Raw genomic sequence first — 17,871 nt, 5'->3', positions numbered from 1 at the left:
GTACTTAGCATTTTTTTTTGTAATGTGTTTTATCATTTAAGCCAAGTTAGCTTTGTTGGCAACACAATGCAACTACGTTAAATATAAAGAATACTAGCATGATAACCCGTGCAATTGTACAGAATCCATGTATTTAAAAAATTTATAAATAAAGAATATTAAGATAGAACTAAAATATGTTAGATAAAAATACGTATGTTGTATTAATATTCCGATAACAAAAAGATTAACACTATGTTAAAATAAAATAATAGAATATAACAATCATCTAGTATGTCAATCAATACTGTAACCTATTTCTTAAGATAATAAAATATAATGGATATTATTAGACACCAAAAAAAAAAATATGTCCAATACAGATGTAGTTTACTACTATGTATAATCTTGAAAACATGGATTGTCAGATAGCTATTGATAAGAAAACAAAATATCTCTAACACAATTCAACATATAGTCCAAAACATGTGTCACATAGAGTAATACATAGGAGGCCCTTTTTTTATAAAGTCTAAGATCTTTCAGTCAACAACTCTATGTGCCGGTTCGGTAGGGAGGCCAACTTCAGGTTAATGTTGTCACTTCTCTTTAACTTGTGTAGTTTACAGCATTCTTTCCATTCAACTCCGAACTTTCATTCTCTATTTCTTCCTTCACTTTTTAGAAGGTGAAAAAAGAATATATTCTTGCCTACACTGGAAGGTGGACCAGTGATCTTCCAAACCGAACCATATCCAAACAGTTTAAGATATGTAGCAAAATTATAGGACAGATACTGCAATGAATATTTCATAGTTAGGGTCTAGGGAGAGTTTTGCTATATAATTAATAAGAGATACACAACCAATAACTTCTTTAAGATCAACTTGCCATTCTAAATACACTCAAGTTCGAACGTGTCATTGTCTTCTTATAATAAGCATATAGAGTGTATCTGGTTAGGATATTTAAACATGTTAGTCACCACAGTAAAAGATATCTCTATGTACTACGATATTAAAATCCAAGACATAAGAGAAAAAATTGCATGTAACATTACCCGTTGTCAGACAGTTCTCTTGTTTCATTACTTTCTTCGCTTACCTCAACTAATGAATGGCTTGCACGAGACAAATCTATTGGATTATGAAGATCAACCCCTTCCATTGTGTCATTTTCATCGTCGTCTGATGAGAACTTATCATCAGATGGTTCAGACCCAGACAGCACCATCACATCAGGTGATGAAGGATCACCATTCTTGTTATACTTTATGTGGAATACTCTATATATGTTGCCAAGTGTTTTTTGGTCTATTCGGTAAGCCACATAAAAGTTACAATCGGGGAGAACTTGAATTGGTTGGTTCATGTGATTCCAAAGTGAAATAAAAAAGATTTCAAAACCCACATACCTAAATTGCACAGTGGCCTCTCTATTGACAAAATAGAAAAGTCTAATTTGCTCAAAGAAGCTGTTAGTTATAAGCAGCTGCTCATGGTTTCGTTTCACCTCTAGCACCAAGCAATTATCCAACTCATCAATCACATAGAAGGTTGACCCTAATTCATTTTCATAAGTTGATACAAAACTAGGTGGAAGAGCTCTCTCACCCTATATTCGATGTTATTTCTAAAATTAATTCATGTATAACAAAGGCTGTTTAAAATGCATCACATAATATTACATAATATATTTGGTTACCTGCCCGTTGAAAAGCTGAAACCTAAAAATTATTTCTTTTCCTTTGTTCCAATGTTGTTGGGTTGCTACAACCCTCCTGATAGCACAAAATGGTATCATTATAGGTTAGAGTCACCATGGTAGTTATTTTAAAATCTAGTAAATGGACTACACATTTTTCATACTAATGTGATACCTATTTATACAAACTAAAACGATTTAAGCAAGTATATAAAGACAATCAAAATCTAAGACCGACACATTTTAAGCAAGGAACCAAGTAATTAAGTATACAAAAAATACAAACCAATTATTGAACATTATAAATTTTTCCTGAAAGTTTCACCCCTCATTAACTACTGATTTTTAACAATAACCAATACCTCTAAAAAATATCACTACTTTTTAATTAGATACCTATGAAATCCAAACATCCATCAAGCAATCAACATCATTAAATATCATAGAGAATGCAACTTATTACACTATCCTTTCTCTAATAATGCTCTATTCCTCCAACTAAAGTCCAAGAAACCACCTTACAAAACAACTATACAACACATCTTAAAAATTCTGGAAACTTATGAAATTTGACTTAGATATAAATGAAAAGGCAATAAAATTGAATTAGAACATGAGAAATATTTGACAAAGCATTTAAGAAAAATTATAGATGACATAACATGGAATTTCAACTGACATGAAAATTTTGACAATTTAATGTGAAGGACAGTGAATAGAAAGGTAGATCACACTTCAATGAAATCCAAAATGCAGTGAAGAAAACTAACCTAAACCTCAAGTTAAGAAATAAAATTACGAAGATTGATAGTTTCCAGAAGTTTATTTTAAAAAATAATGGGAAATATTAACCATAATAATATGACCCAGACCCTGAAGAGATTAAGCTAACCCTGTTTTCAGGAGGTATTCTAATGTTGACTGTATCACAACAAAATTTCAGTTTAAACTATTTTTTCACCTATAAATAGTTGTACCTTAAATATTGCTTTCAAATGATAGAGAGAGAAAAGTGAATGATCTTGTTGTTGAACCATTTCTTTTTTCTTTTTTCTCAAATCATTCATCGCCTTTTTTTTCTAAAAAAAAGAGCATATGCATGATAAAAGCAAAACAAATTTCTGATGACAAAACCAAAGTGAATATAATCATCTTCCTTCATTCACAATTTACTCATCTTGTTCTCTTTATGCAGAAAGAGGATATGCATGATAATTAATTCCAAGAGCTTTGGTTAAGAAGGGGTAAAACAGTTAGAGATGAAACCTAGGTAAGTTTGTTGAAATTGAGGGATTTTCTACTAATGTTCAATAAGTTACCTATTTGGATCTTCTCTATTTGCATGCATCATCATTCAGCTGTATGAGATTTCTAGTCTTCGTATCAAGACTGGAGAAGAAAATGAAGATTTTGTCTCTTACTGAAAAATAGAGTATTATAATTAACTAAATCCCGATAGAAGATTTTAACAGAACCAAGAAGAACAAATAATCAAACTAAATAAAAAATAAAATAAAATAATTAGAAGTTCAGAAAAACAGAAACCTGAAAGAATGACAGCTCTTGCAAAGCGTTGGAGAACACTGGATGCGGATTGGAAGCGCAAATGCACAGCGACAGGCGATGAACAACAACACTACCACTGTGAAGGAGGGAAAGGGTGAGAGAAGACCTGTGAATGGGGAGATAATGACCGGCGATGAGGAAGAGACAGGAGAGGGGCTGAGATAGAGTGATGGGTGAAGTGGTGAGGGAAGGACTCCAATTTGGAGAATCTGAGCGGCGGTGAGGAGGAGACTGGAGAGGTGATGAGACCGAGTGCTGGATGAGGTGGTGAGTGAAGAGTCTGAATGTGTAGAGACTGACAACCCAGAAGGATGAGTGTGGAGAGGGAATGTGCCCTAGTGATGGTTGAGGGAGAGACTGGATTGTGGTATTAGGAGTAGGGTTCATTTAGATGACCTTTGGACTTTGGTTTCAACCTGACCCATGGATTCCACTTTAGATACGTTTTAGATTTTTGCAGATAATTATGCTGAGATATATTACGTGTTTTATGAGAGAAAAATGCATACGTTATCAAGATAAGTGTATATTATTAAAATTTTAAAAGGAAAAATATATTATTTTTAAATAATAAATATATAAGTATATATATTAAAATCTATTAAGTATCAGAAAATGAATATTAAAATTAATCATTATGTAAAAAATCTAATCCCTAATAATAATAAGTATAAATAAAAACTTTATTAATAGTTTACCCTCTTATAACTGGAAAAAAAGATACACATCAGATGTGAATCGGCATGAACTGCGGGGAGTTTTCCAGCTCAGAGAAGAAACGACGTGAATTCTATTGTTTATAGATATAGATAGATAGAATCATTTCTCAGTTATTAAATAAAATCTTATATTTTATAAAATTAGAATCAATCTTGAAAAGGAAAATTTTCTTTTTTTTTCTAAAGATTATTTTATAAATAAATTGAATTTTTTGAAAATCAAAATGTCTCAGTTATAATTAATTTACTACCATATTATTATAGTGCTATATTCATACTCCTGTACTCTTGTTAGTTTAAAGATTCGTTTCCAATGTGTTTTCATCTATGGTTTGTGTAACCAACAAAATAGTTCATCCACTTATATTGACCAACATCGCCCACCATACGAACTATTATTACGTGATATTTATGGCATGCGTTACAATAATATTGAATGTGCATGTTGTGATTTAGGAAATATGTATAATATATAATTATTATCTAACTATGACATTATTAAAGACATTATATGGGTATACATGTGATGTGAAAATGTGAATATCATTAATGAAGGTAACCATAAGCAAAAAACGATTGAACAAGTGGGAACCGAAAAAATGAAACTAAAATTCAGAGCTGATAAATGTGTAGATTTTTATGGCTCTTGGACCAAATTAAATACAAGTGGGATACTTTAATGAGTATAATTGGACCATACCAAAAATATTAAACCGCAAGACCATTAGATTTTGTCACTTTGTACTACTTGAGTCACACTTTTTTAATTTTTTGGCCGAGCACTCCAAATTTTATGTACATGCTCATTTTTTATATGCATACAACTACAATTAATCACCAATAAAAAAAAATAAATAAATAACTGAAAAAAGTACTTGTAATTGATAACATCCATTAAGGTTGGATTTTTTTCTCCCAAATTACATACATCAAAGGTCATATAAAAAAAAAAGATAAAGCTAAAATGCATCGTTTTTCGATTAATGTGGAGAGCACTCATCATAGTGTCAGAGATAAAAATCATCCTAATGAGTAGTTTTGAGTCTAGCACACAGTTTTGCAAAATCCAAGACAATAAATATTTGTATTTATACCAATAACCTTTCCAATCATTCCATTCACCCAAGACCTAATAAAAAGTAGCACAGTTTTCAATCCTTGGTAAATTTGCCAAAGCATAACAACCCTTACCTGCATGAAGTTAACACATATTCTAATAAGGTACAAATAATCAAATAGAAAACAATGTAAGCACTCTAGTTTGTATATTTTTTTTTCATTCATGCAATATATATTCTTTCATGTTGAATAATCCAGCAACCACAATGACTTTTTAAATCTATTGATAGTATGGGCAAGAAGCATATAAAAGAGAGCAAAGTAAATGTGGCCAAGCATGCAACTGTGTTTCCTTTTATTAAAGTAAACAGTAAGAGCTCAAACTAATCATTAGTTCTATAAAAGATTTGGAAAATTTGGACAATGTATAATATTTCAGTTTATATCTTTCTTTTATCTTAAATACTTGTATTTTGAATTTCGTAATAAAATATATTTTTAAATTTATATTTATTTCTTCTTCATGCATAATACTTATAGCATGTGATATATGAATAATTCTGTTATGTAACATATATATTATATTTTTCAGATGATTTAAAAAAATTATGTGAAAAAAGATTGGAAAAAGAACTCAGCTCTTATAGTGGCGAAGCTACCAAACAATAGAAAATAAGAAGTATGTTAGAGTTGAAGGAAAAAAATATGAAGTTTGGTTGCAAAATGGTTGGGAAAAATTGTGAAATTATGTCACTTAGAGTATGAGTTTTTATTAACATTTGAGTAGAAAGAAAAAGCAAGATATAAAATCAGTAGTTGAGGAATGAGTTTTTATTAGCATTTGAGTGGAAAGAAGGAGCAAGTTATAGAATTGAATGATATGATAGTTGTGTTTTAGAAATAAATTACAGTTTAGATTGTGATGCTAATGTAAAAAATGAATAAAGAATTTTTTTTATGATATAAACTTCATAGCTCTGTTTTTCACTATTATTAACAAAATTTAATTTTGCTTCAAAATGGTAAATCAATCTGCATCTTGATATGGCAAATGTCAAAGATATACCAATTTATAATTAATGAAATAATTTTGCCAAGAAGTAGCTGAATCCAAAACCAAATTCTAATCTAAATTAGTGAATTCAGATTATAGTAAAAAAATTTCAAATGGTGTTGCATGCCACTTCACTTTCTGATCCCAGCCAGAGTTAGCACAATCAGAAACAGTTTCTGAATTCAAAATTGTGATATGCCAGATAAAGATTGTAGTTCAAAAACCATACCTTTTTGTATTTAGTGGTTGAATTTGGTATGTCATTTCCATTCTACCACTTCAAAAGACAAATATTCAAATCCTCGTTTTCAAAGTGAGCTGCAGCCACACCAAGTATAGAATTGTAAGATACAAAGACAACCTAGTTTTATATCATAATTCATTCATAAGACACAAATAAACATAATTACCCATATGGCTATATCTATATGGATATAATAAATTTCAATACTTATACAATGTGATATTAGTGCAACGTTACATAAATTAGTGTGATACTAACATCAGAGAGAAAAATTATAAATTAATATTTAAATAAGTCAAAAATCATCTCACGCCAGAAAATTAGAGAACATACCATTCTTTACACCAATATCTTCCCCTCACCATCAAAACTTTGGTCCACTGCCCAAAATTCCCTCCATGGTTTTTGCATGTGCTAGCCTCTTATTCGATCTACCGCTGTCCTTGTCCCTTTGCATCTTCATGATTTTCTAGGAAACTGAATCAAAACAACCATTGACATATGAGACTATTCACGCAACTGCTACTTCTATTGAACCTTGATAGTGTCTCAGGTGACATTGAGATGAGACCATATTTGCACAAGACACAGAGCACCGTGAGTTTAAGAAAGTAGTTATATTTGTTTCAAAATAGTCTCACATATACCATCCTTTAACTTTGCCATCGAAAAAAATAGCCAAAGACAAGTAATCAAATTTAATTTTCAGAGTGAACATTATACCTATTGCTTCTCTTCAAGTTTGCTTGGGTGTTCCAACCAAAATCCTAATCCAATGATATTGCAATGTTCTACAATCACCCTTCCACAACTTTATGAAGATTTTCCATTCTGCTGATGAGAGAGAGCAGTGTCCATCTTGTACCAAAAAACTGAGGATCCTTGTCAAAACATGGCTGGTAAATTATTGTAATCAATAGCTACTTTGTATATAGAGTAAGAATGCAACATGCTACAACGAAAACAAACTCTCTCTCTCTCTCTCTATATATATATATACAACGAAAACAAACTCTCTCTCTCTCTCTCTATATATATATATATATATTCAACATACGAAAGGTATGAATAACCTATTTGGTGCATGCCCAAAAGAGTATCTGCTGTCTCCCAATTCTTGGCAACTTTTTAAGGGTGTTAAGAGGTACCTTCAAAGCAACCAGCACAGCATACAGTAAAGGTGAGAAAGGCAAGAATTAAGCAATTTCTATCTAAAAACATCTTATTCCGCCACTGGTATATATTATAAATGCTTTCCATTCCCATCTAAGATTGAGTATGGATCAAACTTATGATGTGCTTTTTTGTACCTCTGAATACACTGCAATGCATTGAAATATTAGGGAAAAAATTGGGGATGAGAAGAGGAATTTTCTTGTGCATAATTTGGACCTGTGACTTGAAATTCCCACCTTGCATGGGACAATGAATATGGATGGATTTGCAGCTACAAATTAATTAAATAATCACTAATAATGTACAAATTAAAGCATTAACTAAAACGCCCCACGATAATTTGTCAGTTGAATTGTCCAAAGATTAGAAGCAAAAAGGAATACAAGTAATGTACTACCTTATTATGATGAATATTGGTGCACGAAATTGTGATTACACTTTTCACAACCCCACACAACTAACCAACAAGTGCATTAGGTCGTCCAAGTAATACCTTACGTGAGTAAGGGTCGATCCCACGGAGATTGTCGGCTTGAAGCAAGCTATGGTTATTTTGTAAATCTTAGTCAGGAGATTAATGATAAGAGTAATTGTATTTATGAAAAATAAATAACATGAAATAAATACTACTTGTGATTCAGTAATGAGAAACAGGCTAAGGTTCCGGAAATGCTCTGTCGTCTGAATCTCTGCTTTCCTACTGTCTTCTTCTCCAAACACGCATGGCTTCCTTCAATGGCAAGCTTTATGATCCTCTCGGATGAAAAATACCAGGTACGATCTCTGCACGGCTAATCAACTGTCGAATTTCTCGTCTCAGATGAAAAATACCATGTACAGCTACCGCACGGCTAATCATCTGTCGGTTCCCACTAGCGTCGGAATAGGACCCTTGTCCTTTTGCACACTCACTGCGCCCAACATTCACAGGTTTGAAGCTCGTCACAGTCATCCCTTCCCAGATCCTACTCGGAATACCACAAACAAGGTTTAGACTTTCCAGATCCCAGAAATGCTGCCAATTGGTTCTAGCCTATACCACGAAGGTTCTGATCTTACGAACTCGGTCCGTGGATCAGAGACCCAAGAGATACGCACTCAAGCTGTCGCCCAATGACTACGTTGAGCTCAGATAGAACGGAAGTGGTTGTTAGGCACGCATTCATAGAATGGAGAATAATAATGAGTGTCACGGATCATATCATTCTCTAAATTGAAGTACGAGTGAGTATCTTAGAATAGAATCAAGCGTGATTGAATAGAAAACAGTAGTAATTGCATTAATCCATTGAAACACAGCAGAGCTCCTCACCCCCACCTATGGGGTTTAGAGATTCATGCCATAGAAGATACAAAATGAAGTGTAAAATATCATGAGTAGGGGTGGCAGTGGGGCGGGTAGGGGCGGGTTTTTGCCCTACCCGACCCCGCCCCGCCGTCCTGTTACTCATATACTACCCGTCCCGTCACTACCCGCGGGTAGTAAACTGTAGTACCCTAACCCGCCCCGCCCCTACCCGCCTCTATAAAAATTAAATAACATTTTAATTATTACATATTCATATATAAATTAAGACAAAAACTTAAAATTCATGCATAAATTAAAATACAAACATAAGATTTATATAATGTCAATAACTTAAAATTAAAAAAAGCTAATGTTTGATCACTATAAATTTAACACCATTATAAAAAAATTACAACATTAATATAAAAGAGTATTCGATCTTTATTTTTGATCATTTTCCACCGTTCTTGTCCTCAAAAGACAATGACAATCAAGGCATACTTTCCAATCCTTTCTTAAAGGATTCTTCTTACTCATCAAGAGGTATCATCACAATCTCAAAGCTCTCCTCATCTGACCTTAACTTGTCATAAAACTCCACCAGACCGAAAGTAAAGTCAGTGCATCTTTCATATGAACTCGACTGAAATAAAGCCCAACCATCTTGCTCTTGAATTCAAAAACAGCTATCTGAATGAATGAATAAATCTACACACAATCACATTTGGAAACTGCTAGATATGTTTTAGTTTACAAGTTAATTAATTAGTAGCTTACTTTATTTCCATAATAAGAAATCACAAAGTCACCAGAAGGAGATAGCAAGAGAGATTTCAAGGATTGGTTCCTCTTAACTTCCTCTTCAAGATTCTTCAATTCTTGAATCTTTGTTAATGTAAAAGTTGGAAGCACTTTGAAAACTTTACAAAGAAGCATTATAGCATAGGTAAGTATTAGATTGTAAATACTAGTATAAATTATAGAAGTACTAAATTTTTATTGTTCTGTTGATCTAAAGCATGAATATGATAGCCTCATTCTCAATCTAACATATATAACTAGTTGCAACATGCCAACATCATGAAAAATACTAGAAGCAATAACAATTTATAATGATAAAGAACTGCAATCAAACACATATAAACAAAATTGTAATTACAATGTCTCTTATTCTCATTCAAAATAAAAAATTAAAAAACTGCAATTAGACACATAAAAGCAAAATTACAATCACAAAGTCTCAAATGCTCAATCAAAATGAAAAATGAAAAACTACCATCAGAGACACAAACAAATTGCAATCAACAAAGTAATTCTCAATCAACAAATTTACAACAAAATTCTCAATCAAACACATATAAACCCACTTCAGCACATACATTTACAAAATTGAATAAAAAATTATAAAACTTACTGTCACAGACTCAGAGAGACAAAGAGAAGGGGCTCCGATGACAGGCTCACATGCAATGGCGATGGCCAAGCTCACAGCGACGGCAACCAAGAGATGAATCTGTGGAAGACCAAAAAAGAACTTAGATCTCACAATATGATGAGGCTGAAGAAACTCAATGACATCAAAGTTAACATCAACATCAAACTAAGTGCATATTTTGTTAACCAAGAAAACAGAACAGTATGTAGTTTGTAATTCTCTCCATAGTTAGAACACCATGACAATTGTAAAATCAGAATAAAATCAAAATCCAGAATCCAGAATAAAATTAAAATCAAGCTGTTTCACTTACAAGTCCCATTCTCCTTTTTAAGTTTTAATAAACAAACACACGGTTCTCATAGCGTTGAGTTCAATTGACATGCAATCAAAGTCAAAAATCAATCAGAACAAAAACAGAACAACACTTAAGAGCATGAGCATTGAGCACAAAAAAATGACTTCTGAACAAAACAAACTCAGAGTAGCCAATTAAAATTCAAAAACGAAGAACAAAACATGATTTCTGAACATTGAGGGATGAGGAGTGACCACTGACCAGTGAGCAGTGAGCATTGAGGATTGTTAATATGATTTCTGAACAAAAAATAAAAAAAAAAACGAAGAACTACAGCAGTGTGCAGATCTAAAGCTAATCATTCAGTATTTCAATATGATTTCTGAAAAAAAAACGAAGAAGCTTCGACGAGCACGACGGACAAGAAGCCATTACCTTCGAGGGACGAGCACGACGGACGACGGCGACGAGCACGACGAGAGACGGCGGGCAAAGCGCGATTGAGCAGCGAGAAGAATGGACGAGGAACAGGGGAACGTGGAGAGGGGCTGGAGCACGACGAACAGACGAAGCTTTTGGGCGCGACGGACGGCGGCGGCGGTGGAGGAGGCTAGGGTTTTTTTAGGGGAAACAGGAAGAGCTCTGTTCTTTTTGAGGGTGAAGACGTGAAGTGAAGAGAAACTGAGAGTGATGAGAGGACTCACTATGGTCTTGGAGAAGAGCTGAGGAACAGAGGAAGTGAGAACTGAGAAAGGGGTTCCTAACCCTAACTGAGTGAGTGAGGGTGAGAACTGAGGTTTCTCCAAACTAACCCTAATCTAAAAAGATATATATATATATATATATATATATATATATATATATATATATATATATATATATATATATATACTCCGGGGCGGGTAGGGGCGGGTTTAGCCTGAACCCGACCCCGCCCCGCCCCGCTCATCAACCCGCCACGATTCAGACCCGCCCCGCCCGGGTAGGGGCGGGACGGGTACCCGCGGGTACGGGTACTGCTGCCATCCCTAATCATGAGTTACAAAATGAATCTCTAAAAGTCGTTTTTATACTAGACTAGTAACTTAGGTCTACAGAAAATGAGTAACTAAGTACAGATAGTGCAGAAATCTACTTTCGGGACCCACTCAATGAGTGTTTGGGCTGAGCTTTCAAGCTTTCACGTGCATATGCCTCAAGTTGGAGTTAAACGCCACCCTGGGTGCCAAAATGGGCGTTTAACGCCAAGAATTATGCCAGTTCTGGCGTTTTACGCCAGAAAGTTTTTGGCTGGCTTTTAATGCTAGTTTGGGTCATCAAATATCAGGCAAAGTATGGACTATTATATATTTCTGGAAAGCCCACGATGTCTACTTTCTAACACAATTGAGATCGTGCCAATTGGGCTTCTGTAGCTCCAGAAAATCCACTTCGAGTGCAGGAGGGTCAGAATCCAACAGCATCTGCAGTCCTTTCTCAGCCTCTGAATCAGATTTTTGCTCAGGTCCCTCAATTTCAGCCAGAAAATACCTAAAATTACAGAAAAATACACAAACTCATAGTAAAGTCCAGAAATGTGATTTTTGCATAAAAACTAATAAAAATACAATAAAAAGTAACTAAAACATACTGAAAACTATCTAAAAACAATGCCAAAAAGGGTATAAATTATCCGCTCATCAAATATGCCTAGATAAAAAAATATAATGGATATGTTTAGATAAAAAAAAATTATGTACAATACAGCTATAGGTTCCTATTATTTGTCATATTTAAAACATCAATTGTCAGATATTTATAAAAAACAAAACGAAACATGTCCAATATAATCCAAGATATAAACCAAAATATGTGTTTCCGCAGGGTAATAGATAAAGAGCCATTTTTATGTAGGAATTAAAATCTCTCGATCTCCAACTCTAAGTGCTGGTTCAGTATGGAGGCTAGTCTCAGGATAATGTTGTCTCTCCTCTTTAACTTATACAATTTACAACATTCCTTCCACTCAATCCCAAACTTCCACTCTGAATCTCTTCCTCTACTTCTCAGTAAGTAGAAAAAAAGATATTTTTTCCTACACTGGAAAGTAAACCAGTTATCTTCCAGGCAAAACCATGCCCAGATGGTTTTAGATATGCAGCAAAATCAATGAACAAGTAATGCAATGAATGATTCATATTTAGGGATTCAGGAGAGTTTTTCTATATAACTAATAATAAATACAAAATCAATATTTCATAAGTTCGCTAAAAAAAGAAATGAGTTCATTAGAGTTAACTTACCAATCTAGTTGTACTCAAATCTGAATGTGTCATGGTCTTCCTATAGTAAGGAGATGGAAGGTATCTAGTGTAGGATACATAAACATGTCAGTTACCATAGTAAAATATATCTCTATTTACCACGATACTAAAATTCAACTCATAAGAGAAAAAATTGTACATAACATTACCCGTTGTTATGAAATCTAAGTAATGTTGTCGAATTTGAGGATCTTTATACTAATGCTCAGTAATTTACATATTGGAATCACTTGTATTTGCATGCATCGCCATTCAGCTGTTTGATATTTCAAATCTCCTTATCAACACTGTAGGAGAAACCAAATATTTTATCTCTTATCGGAAAGCAGATTGTATTACCAACACGATCCTTTTCATACTAACTATATCCCGTCTTATCGACGAACGAAAAAAATCTGACGGCAAATATTTACCGACGATATTTATACCGTCTAATTATTTTTAACAGTTAATCCGACGATAATTAATTTATTGTCTGATTTTTTTATTTTTCGACAGTAAATTCAATAGTACTCAACGTTTTTTTTTTTGGTAGTGTGTTTGATCATTTAAGCCAAGTTAGCTTTGTTGGCAATACAATGCAACTACGTTAAATATAAAGGATATTTTCAAATTTATGTGTATTATATAATTTTATTAATATTAATATTTAAGTGCGGTTAAATTTTAACCAATTTTGAGTTAGTTAATTGTTAATGGTTGTATATTTATACATGTGATGGTTGGTGTATGTAATGATACATTGTATCTATTCACACAATAATAAAAAGTCATAACCATTTAATATGGTACGTGACTTTAGATTATTCATATATTCACACGATAACAAAGACTCATAACCATTCAATGTGATAGGTGACTTTGAATTATTGATGCAACATATATATATTCTTTTCACTCAAAACAAGTTAAGTAAGAAAATTGTTTGTCAAGTCTTCTTTTTTTTTAGTTCAAGAGAATTTAAGATTTTTTATTATTAATAATTAAAAAATTTATAAATTTTATTATATCCTAAAAAAATATTGTCATTAATTATATAACAATTAAATATAAAAATAAATATCTCTCTAAAAAATGATCTTATCGTATTTTAAAACTAAAACAAATATAAAATTTTGTCATTTTCTTAATCATAATTCCCAACAAAATGAAGTTGCCATATTATTGATAATAGTTACAGAGCTCCTTTAAGACTTCAGTTAACATGATTGATAATTTGATATGTAACTCATCGTTTGATCCTTTAATTAAGACTTATTAAGAGGTTAGTATAGAAAATATAACGTGATTATTCTTACATTTACATACAATATTGACAACCCACAATCAAAGAATTCATCTACCAAAAAAAAAAAATCTATATTTATTAGAATAAAAATATAAAAAATTAATTTTTAATTCATCAATATATATTAAATTTTTTATTAGAAAATTATATTTTTAACTTATTTCATAAATAATTTAAAATTTAAGATATGATTTATAATTTATGATTTAGAATCTAAAATTAAAATTTAAAATAAAAATAATTTTTAAAAAATTAACTAATATTGACAAAAAATTAGTTCTTTAAGACTGCATTTATTTTGAAATACTGAAACTGAAATTGGGGAATTGAGACTCAGTATTATGTTTATTGACTTGAAACAATGACAAAAGAAGAAGTGGTCCTGATGATGACAATAAAACAGAAACTTTAGCAAAGTCTGCACGATAATGCTCCAACATTTAAGAAAAGAAGCAACATAATGAGAAGAAGTCCTAATTAAATTTAAATAAAGAATAAATTAAAAATTAAAAATTTGGAATATGAATATTTTTAGAATAAATTATTAGTAAAATTTCAATTTCTATCTCACGTCAATAAGCATAATACTAAAATTAGTATTTTAATCTCAATATTTCAAAATAAGCCCAATTTTAAAAGACAAAATAGTTTTTTCATAATAGAATAAGATTTCAAGATGAGTGAGAGAGAGCGTGGGAGAGCAGGGTGGGAAAACACCGGGCAGGGTAGGTATAGGCGTTCCTCAAGGCTGGAGAGGGACTCCAGGGTCTGGAATCGGGAGGCGTACATCCGACTGGAACGGGATTCGTTCAGCATTTTTGTGGACAGATTACCAGGTGACATTTCGAAGCGGGAGTTATTTGAACTGTTTGCTTGGACGGGAAGGATCAACGACATTTACCTTTCACGGAAGATGAAAAATGGAATGGTTTATCTGTTCGCGTTCATACGGTATACTACGAAGGGCGGCGCTCTGAAAGCAATCGCAGAGATGAATCGTATGCGTTTAAGGGGATCAGAGATTTTAGTAGTGGAGGCGAAGTATAGGAGAGATGACTCTAAGGAACGGAGAGGGACCGCTACGGTGCTGACTGTGGGAGGGATTCAGTAGCAACCGTCGGGGGTCAAGGCTGATGGAAGGAGAGGTGCAGAGGAGATCACGCCACCTGAAGACGGAGATCATGGGAAAGGAATGACATGTTTGGGTACCTTAACACCGACTCTTGAGGAGGGACTGGTGGGAGGGGGGTGAAGGGGCTGGAGGTACCAGTAGTGTAGGATAATTTAGTCTGGCTGCAGAGGAGTGTTATTGGGAGCGCTATGAGGGCAATTGACTTTCGGTTCTTGAACGACTTCGCCCGAAGGGCCTGGCCGCACGTTGTTCAAGTTTGTGACCTGGGGAAGTACAAAGCCATGCTGATCTTTGATAGCACCGAGAGGGCAGAGGAGGCGCTGGCAGGGGATGAGGGTGGCCTCCGACAGTTCTTTCATAGGGTGTGCCGCTGGCATGAGCAAGAACGGTGTGATAAGAGAAGAGTGTGGATTGCATGTTATGGGGTTCCGCTGCATGCATGGACGGTGGCTACGTTTCATGCGATTGGTGCCTAGTGGGGTGAGGTGGTGGGTTGTGACGCTGAAACAAGTTTAGCTACGTCGTTCCGGGTTGGGCGTGTGGTGATCGATACATGGAGGTTTGATGTTATTTCTGAAAGGATCCGTCTAACTGTGGGGTCCTCTGGCTTCGAAGTGTTTGCTACGGAGGATGAGAACTGTGCCAGTATGGCTGGCTATCCTCGAAGTCCTATTCAGCAAGGGGGGTGGGATACGACGACTGAGATGGAGGCCTTGCCGAATAGGGTGGAAGAGAGGCAGGGGGTAAAGCTGTAATTAGTTCTGAGATTCTGAACGAATGGAGTAACGATTTTTTGAATTCAAAACCAGCAACGGCATGGATCGTGGATTATTCTCCCAGAAAGGAAAGGGCTGACTGTGTAAGAGATACGTCAGACAGAACTCAATCCTGGGAGTATGATAGGGATCGGGTGCTGGCTGTGGGGGAGATCACAAGCAAGGTTCGGGTGGGAGTGAAGGCTAATAAGGCTGGGGACATGTGGAATGGATCTGGGAGTTAGGGTTCTTAAGGCAAGTGAAGCCATTTTGGGCCAAAACACCAAAGGCCCACATACTGGTACTCACGCTGATTTGGGGTTGGGCCTCAATAACGGATCTGCAGCGGAGTGGGCTGAGGGCAACAGGAAAGGGCGCTCTCGGGCGGGTCGGACTGGGAAAAGCGCTGCTCAGGAAAGGTGATGCGTTGATGGGGTGGGAGGCCATGGCGGCGCAGGAGTGCTCATTGCAAGGAGAAGGCAGGAGGCTTGCGGCTCCCTCGGATCGGAGAACGCGTCACACCCATGGGGAGTGGTTGGCTACCCCGCGATGTCCTCCATGGTGCTGGCCGGTAATGGAGCGCTGGTGGCTGATGGCGACGAAGGCCAAGCGCCGTCAACGACCCGTGATGGGGGTGGGGGCGTCAGGCTGGGGTCGATGGGACTGCTACTATGCAGTTCGGACACGAGGCCTATGACGGTTGGGTTGGAAAGGGATCGGTCAGGAAAGGGGGAAGAGGAGCAAGGGTCTGGGTTTCGTGGAATTGGTGTGAAGGGGACAATGGAGGTGGATGGTGGGGGGGTGGCGCTCCACTCTAGTGGGGAAGAGGAGTTGGCGGTGGCTTGTGCTGGAAACAGTGCTAGGGGCTGTAAGGGAATGGCGTGTTGCCAGATGAGAGGGGAAGGAAGTTGGCTGGGAGGCCCAAGTGTGGCGACGTCATGGAATATGGATGGATTAGGCGAGGAGGGGAATGTTTCGGAAGGGAAGGGTATTGCGGCAGAGAGTGGCATAAGGGGCTCTATGGGGAATGTAGATCCTGCACCGGGGGGTATGGGGGAAGCTTTAACGGATCTGCAGGATGACCCCTGTGATGAAGCAAGTGAAGCTGAGCCGGAAACGTCCGAAACCAGATGGGCAGCTGAAATGCAAGAAAACCGGGAAGTGTGGAAGCTTGCAGTGGAATCTGGAGCTGTGCAGTATGATGAGGAAGATGATATAATGGCAATACTGCAGGCACAGAATGAGGAAATTGCGCGAAAGAAAAAACTGGCGAAGCCGAAAGAGAAAGCAAGACGGAGTCGGCCGAAAAATTGGAAGAAGGTGTGTGTAAATGTTTTAAAATGATTTTTAGTTCCTGGAATATTAGGGGGTTGGCGGGAGTTGGTAAACTGAGTATGGTAAAGAACCTTCGGAGAAAATTTAAATTGCATATGCTAGGCTTGATAGAGACAAAGAAAGAGGTTGTGACAAACTTTGATATACAGTAACTGTGGGGTAATGGGGCGGTTAAATGGGAGTTCGTGAGGTCAGTTGGCGCTGCAGGTGGTCTGATTTTAATGTGGGATGAAACAGTATTTAAGATGAACAATTGCTATAAAGGAGATCGTTGGTTGTGTGTGGAGGGTGTGTTACTACAGAATAATTTCTCTTGTGCTTTTTGCCTAGTTTATGGCCCGCATGATAGGGTGGAAAAGCTTGTTATGTGGGAGGAGCTGAGCTTCTTATTTGGGTTAGGTCAAGTCCCGCTTTGCTACTTGGGGAATTTTAATGAGATAGTTCATATGGAAGAGAGAAGGGGGGCTACTTCTTTGACGGTGTCTGCAGCTGAGTTTAAATCCTAGATCCAGGATATGGAGCTAGTGGACTTAGCA

General features: G+C 35.6%; 1 long non-coding RNA gene across 1 annotated transcript; it reads right to left on the bottom strand.

Moving 5' to 3' along the window:
* Positions 1 to 4,851: 4,851 nt before the first annotated feature.
* Positions 4,852 to 7,749, bottom strand: LOC112736062 (uncharacterized). Its single transcript, XR_003168711.2, has 4 exons — positions 7,049 to 7,749; positions 6,659 to 6,802; positions 6,311 to 6,399; positions 4,852 to 5,159 (listed from the first exon to the last, which is right to left on the bottom strand). It is a non-coding gene; the product is annotated as an uncharacterized lncRNA (long non-coding RNA).
* Between the last annotated feature and the right edge of the window lie 10,122 nt (positions 7,750 to 17,871).

This window comes from Arachis hypogaea, chromosome 13, assembly GCF_003086295.3.
Source record: "Arachis hypogaea cultivar Tifrunner chromosome 13, arahy.Tifrunner.gnm2.J5K5, whole genome shotgun sequence".
NCBI classification, from domain to species: Eukaryota; Viridiplantae; Streptophyta; class Magnoliopsida; order Fabales; family Fabaceae; genus Arachis; species Arachis hypogaea.
Note: the sequence above shows the minus strand (reverse complement) of the source record. Positions and strands in the feature narration are given on the sequence as shown.